Source organism: Equus caballus, chromosome 15 (assembly GCF_041296265.1).
Source record: "Equus caballus isolate H_3958 breed thoroughbred chromosome 15, TB-T2T, whole genome shotgun sequence".
Lineage (NCBI taxonomy): Eukaryota > Metazoa > Chordata > Mammalia > Perissodactyla > Equidae > Equus > Equus caballus.
This window is the reverse complement of record NC_091698.1, coordinates 52,556,174-52,562,173: the sequence shown is the minus strand read 5'-3', so window position 1 is coordinate 52,562,173 and position 6,000 is coordinate 52,556,174. Positions and strand designations below refer to the sequence as shown.

General features: G+C 49.9%; 1 long non-coding RNA gene across 3 annotated transcripts in view; it reads right to left on the bottom strand.

Annotated features, from left to right (window-relative positions):
- Positions 1-2,325: 2,325 nt before the first annotated feature.
- Positions 2,326-6,000, bottom strand: part of LOC111768084 (uncharacterized) — a 38,637-nt gene continuing 34,962 nt past the window's right edge. For all 3 annotated transcript variants that reach the window (XR_011426422.1, XR_011426423.1, XR_002800117.2), the window contains 2 exons: positions 4,464-4,671; positions 2,326-2,708 (listed from right to left, as the gene is read on the bottom strand). This is a non-coding gene — a long non-coding RNA (uncharacterized lncRNA). The remainder of the gene's footprint in view (positions 2,709-4,463; positions 4,672-6,000) is intronic.

The window sequence follows — 6,000 nt, the reverse complement described above, 5'->3', positions numbered from 1 at the left end:
CTCCCTCAGGAATGCTCAGAGCGCCCATGAGCACGAGTCACCCTACCCACCTGCCATCCAGAGGGCCCCAAGGTCTAGGGACAAGGGCACCGCCTTGAATTTTGCCCTTTCTCCCTGTGGGCAGGGACTGTCAGCCTGCTGGTGGGAAAGTGGGGTGGGGAGGGGGGAAAAGTCACCCACCTCCTTCTCAGGCAGCCAGGGAGATAGAGGAAAATGTAATGCCAAATCAAATTCAAGGTTTCCATTATTCTATAGGACTGGACTTTCCACTGACAGGAGAATGTGGTTGTGCCTTAAAGGTGCTAAGGACGGTAAGACGGCCATTCCCCAGGGATGGCGAGACCATCCATAGCCCTGCCGGAGTTCTCAGCAGGGGCAGGCCAAATTGTCCCTCTGACTGTGTATGCATCACATTTGCTTAAAATGACCCCCCCCCCCATGTAATCATCTCTCTCACTATGACGCAAACTCTTTGATATCACAGCTTATACCATCTTTGTGGTCCTGTGGTGTCTAGCACCATCCCTGGCACATAGTGGGCACACACAGTGGCTATCTGCCCATTGATTCCTTTATTCTTTCATTCAACATTTATTGAGAACCGATGCTCAGTGCTCGCCATGAGCGGGAGATGAAATGGATGTGCCCCTTGTCCAGGATGTCGCTGTCTGCAGAGGTGGCATAAGAGAAGCTTCTGTAGAGCTCACACCACTCCGGGGGGGCAATCCAAATCCTCGCGAGTCTGGGCAGGCAACACGAGCAAGGCAGTGAGCAAGTTTAAGACAAGAGGGGTGCTGGCAACTCTGGAAGAATGGGAAACGCACGGCGCCCTTTGGAGGGCACAGTGGCTCTTTATTGCTTTCTGAGAGTGCAAGCCCGCTCTTGCCACATTGCCCACTTGTACAAAAGGGGGAAGAAATCTGGATTTTCATGTGAAATGTCCCCAACAAAACACGTCTGTGGGCTGGTTCAGGCCGAGGGTCGCCGTTTGGGGCCCCTGTGCTGCTGTTGGCTCTCTCTCCCTGGAGTCTTGGGTAGAATGAGGGGCTGCCGATCATTGAGAGCCACGTGCTCCTTCTTTGGGAATTAATTAGCCAGGGTTTGGAGAAGCTTTATACAAAGAACTTAGCTTTATTAAAATACTCCTTTGGACCAAGGAATAAATATTTTAAAAATCCCAACCCTAACTGCTTAATCTGCAACAAATAAAAAGAACCCTCTGAAAAGAGCTTACTTCCTGTTTCAGAAGAGTCCCCGTGGCCTCTGCAATCTGATTACCGAGCAGTGGCCTTCCCTGCCAGGGATGGAACAAGAAGCCACAGACAAACCAAGTCACAGTTTGAGAAGGATCAACCAGCAAGTTGCATCAACAATTTCATCACCTTGAAAATGCCTCCATCAGCTGGAGCTTCCGGGGCTGATTCCTCCTCCTGGGGCTGTCTGTGGTGCCCTGCCCACTGCTGGGACCGTGAGGCCCAGGAGCCAGGCCGTGCATGGAGCTGGAGAAGTTCTAGGAGACAGCACACAACAAGGCATCCCAGGGGAGGCAGCTACCGGAAACACTTTCTTTCCAAGTTCCCTGTCCTGTTCTGGGGACAGACCCAGGGGTGGCACGCCATACAAGTATGATGTATGACTCCCTCTGGGTACAGATACAGTCACATTTCTTATTTCTACCATTAATAACCCCTTTAATAACGCTACCTTTATTAGCAGGAAGTCTAGTCATCTACCTCTTGAGCTGTCCCTTTAAACTTTCCAAGAAGGGTAAATTCTTAGTCCAAGGAGGTCGATATTGCGTCTCAAGCCTACTCACCAGCACTGTTGTTTCAGTTGCCGCCACGAGGTGTCGCTGTTGGAAACTGTTTTTGCTCAGGTCAGCGCGCACTTGCCCTGTCTGTTGGGGATGCCCTTGCTGGTACAGGTCCTTTCCAGCCCACAGTAGTGCCACATGCCAGGCTTTAGGTTGGCAATGCTTTTAATCAATACACATACGCATTCCCAGAGTTGACACTGTGCCAGGGTGGCTGCCTCTGGATTGCCGCTATGCGCCTGTGTGGAGGTCACCATCCCAGATTCCCTATAACCTTTTGTGGCCTGGGGTGTCCTTTCTTGCCATCAGACTTTAGTCGATGACACCCCAACAAGGTTTTGTAAGTTTAAATCTCAGGGAGCCAGGGGTAGGGGTCTTAGTTCCTTTCCTCCCTTCAGACTCTGAGATGGTTCTGCCAACGTGTGTCCCCGCCCGCCCCCCCCCCCCCCCTTCAGAACATTGCCTATCAAGGGGTCTTGGTGATGGACCACCTAGCTAGGTTAAGCAAAAAGTCCTGTTATTCCTTTATTTGACAAAGGCAATGATCTGATACCTCGGGCAAGGGGCCTGTTTGCAAAATAGATACACAGTTTTAAGTAAAAGGTGGCAAACAGCAGCTCTTCATAAGAAAAAGGCTTGCCCCAACATGACTCTCCTTCTATCTCTCCAGAGGGGCGGCTGGTAGCTTCTCCTTCAGAATTAATCCAGACCTTGCCTCACTCTGTTCCCTGTTCCAAGTTGTCAAAGTGAAAAAGGGGCAACTGAGACTCAAGGAAGAGAAGTAAATTGCCCAAGATCACCCGGGGAGTGGGAGAAGAGCCAAGACTGGACCCACGTCCATCTGGCTCTAAAGCATGGGCATTTTCCACCGCTCTGCTTCCTGTTCCAGGAGGTTCTGTGGAAAGAAGAAGGAAGATCACCAGAAGTCAGGATAGTCCGGAAAGGCTTAAGAGAAGTGGAGGTGTGACCTGAGCACAGAAACAGGGCTTGGGCTTCTCCCCGGGGACTGGAGGGGGTCCCCCTGCATGGATCGTGTTTAGAAGGCACGGACAGCTTCCACCAGACAGCTGGAGAGGGTTCCCAGGGAGGCACTTAGTGATGGGGCAGCTCGAGAAGCACCAGAGGCTGCTGGTGGCCTATCCCTGTATCCATTCCACCCTATTCCTTAGTTAAAGGCTTCCCAGAATAACACTTCCTTGTCCCAGTCTCCCTTTCAGCCATGTGTGATCGTGTGACTTGGTTTGGGCCAATGAGATATAAGTAGAAGTGTTTTATAGAAACTTCTGGAAAACCTTCTCAAAATAAAACAAGTTCCCCTTTGACCCTTCTTCCTCCCTTCCTCCATCCTGGTGCCTGGGAGATGTATGTAATGGCTGGTTCTCTAACCATCATCTGAGACCATGAGGACAAGGGCCACACTTTGGAAAATGATGTAGTGATGAGCCTGTAACTCCTATAACAATGTGGACCTGCCATACCATCCCTGAACTGCCAATCTGTGATCTTCACTTACGTACTAGGGAGGATCTTCTATCTTGTTTACATCATGGTTATTTGGGGTTTTCTATCACATGTAGCCAAGGCTGTTCCTAACTGCTGTAGCTTGCCTAAATCATTGGAGGATCCTTTTTTTTTTTTTTAAAGATTTTATTTTTTTCCTTTTTCTCCCCAAAGCCCCGTGGTACATAGTTGTGTATGTTTTTAGTTGTGGATCCTTCTAGTTGTGGCATGTGGGACGCTGCCTCAGCATGGCTTGATGAGAGGTGCCATGTCCATGCCCAAGATCTGAACTGGTGAAACCCTGGACTGCTGAAGCAGAGTGCGCGAACTTAACCACTCAGCCACGGGGCCGGCCCCATGGAGGATCCTTGAATGCCAGGCCAAGGAGTCAGGTCTTTATCCTATGGGCCAGTGGGGAGCAGGAGAGTGATATGACAGATGCTGTTTTAGTAACATTCATTTGGCCACTAGGTACACCATCCACTGGTGTGAAGAAAGTGCAGGGCTGCAGACCAGCTGGAAGCTGTTTTTTGTAGCACAGTTGTTGGGATGGTAAGGGAGTGGATGAGATGTCCAATCTGATTTCTCAGTTGGTCACTCTGAGATACCAGGCCGACCCCAAAAGTTCTGCTTCCTCAAAGACGCCATAGCTTTCTAGAAGGGCAGCAAAACCTTGGCATTGAAAGTCAGGTCCTGGCACAGCGGGTGAGCCGTCTTGGGCCAAGAGAAGGCAGTGGGCAGCGGCTAAGAGCACGTTTGGAGTCAGAGCTACGTTGGTTCAAATTTTGGCCCTCTGCTTTAGTAATTGTACAAGTTAGGGCAAATTATTTAATCATTCTGGGCTTTAGTTTTCTCATCTATGAACTAAGGATAAAAAGATCTAGGATTGAGAGCTAAGCCATGTGCAAAGCTTAGCATGGTGTCTGACTGTGGCTGATTCACAGCTGAAATGGTCACACTTACGTGTTTATTTGGGTCTCAGTTATCCCAGTATTTTCATCAAAATGCACCTATTACAATTTGATCACTATAGACAATGAATACATTTTGGCTTGAAATTTTTGGGTAAGTTGGATATATTGGATAAGGTTGTCAATCTGTTTTATGTTCTTCATTTTTAAAGCAATAAATCATACAAAAAAGTTCTTACTCTCCGGTCCTGTTCAGGGTTGGCCTTGTGTGGTATTTGACACAGCGAGTTGAATCGCCAGCGTGCAGTTTTCAGCTCTTGTGCTTTTAGACGACACAAGCACGGACGGCCCTGGGAGGATGCGCAGCCCCTCCTAGACACTTACAGAAACTCCTGCAGCTCCACTTTCTTGCTTCTCTCCCGACAGAGAACCTGATCTCCTGCTTCGCTGAGAAAACAGAAGCCATTAGGAAGGAACAACCTCAACTTTCTGCTTCCAAATCTCAAATCTCCTGCGCCCAAACCCTCCTCTGCCGTCCCCTTGTCCAAGTGGAGCAGGGTCCCTCCTGCCGCCAAGGCCAGGCCCCCCCAGCTGGGGCCTTCTCCTCTGCCTTCTCAGGACCCTTCACTAAACCATCGGCCCAGGTCACTCTTTGTTTTCAACCCCTTTCTCCCAGCTTCTTCCAACCGACCTTGGAAAAAGTTAAAAATTTGTTAAAAACAAAAAAGTGAAGAGTCTTCTTTCCACCTGTGTTAATGAGGAAGTGGATTTGACTGCTATAAAGACCTGACATACCGGGAGTTTAAACAATGAAAGTTTACTTGTCTCTCACATCAGCATGTGGGCCTAAGCAGCCCAGGGTTGGCAGGGTAGCAGGCACCGTGGTGTCAGGGACCTCAGCCTCCTTGCTCGACCAGTCCCAGGGTGTGTCCCTTGTCTGCACAACCTGTGATAACTCACATTCCTGCCGGCAGAATGGGCGAGGAGCAACTGGGAGGACAAGGAGCCCTTCCTTACAAGGGTATGACTTCCATTCACATCCCCGTGGGCCAGTACTCAGCGACATGGCCACGCCTAGCTGCAAGGCAGGCTGGGAAATGGAGCTATTATTCTGCTTCTGAGCTAAACACAGAGGCTCTATTACTACAGAAGAAGGGAGGATGGATACTGGGGTACGGTGAGCATCTTCTGCCACCCCATGCCACATCCCCTCCAAGCATAGGGGATTTTCTCGTTCTCCGTCTAACTTTTCAAAGGAGTTGTCTGCACACATTCTCTCTCTTTCCTCCCTGTGTTTGTCGTCCATAGGGATGAGGGTTTGCAAAAGTGTTTTAGAGAAAGAAAGAGAGAATATTACACAAGTCCATTCCTTGAAGGTGGGCCATATTAGGGGTGGGGTGCTCTACTTGAGAAGACCATGCATGGAAAAGCGAGGTCGGGGGAGCTGGGTCAAGCCTGACACGATTGTCCAGGAATGTGCTGAGCCAAAGAGCAGACTGGAAATCACCAGCAGGAGGGAAACCAGGCTGGAGGCCGAGAGAGAGGAGATCTTGTGTCACACTGAAGGAAAGAGGCCAGGGCACAAATGGTGGCAAGACAACAAGGCTGGCAGCCAAGAGTGGCTGGGAGAAGAGCTGGGGAGGTCAGACAGGAGGCAGTGAGGGCGCACCTTTCGAATTCCTGATCTTCCAGTTCTTTGAGTATGTGGGTGATGGAGGTGTCCTTTTCATGTGGTACCAGCTGTGCTTTCCCAGAATGGAGTAGCTCCTTAAAGGA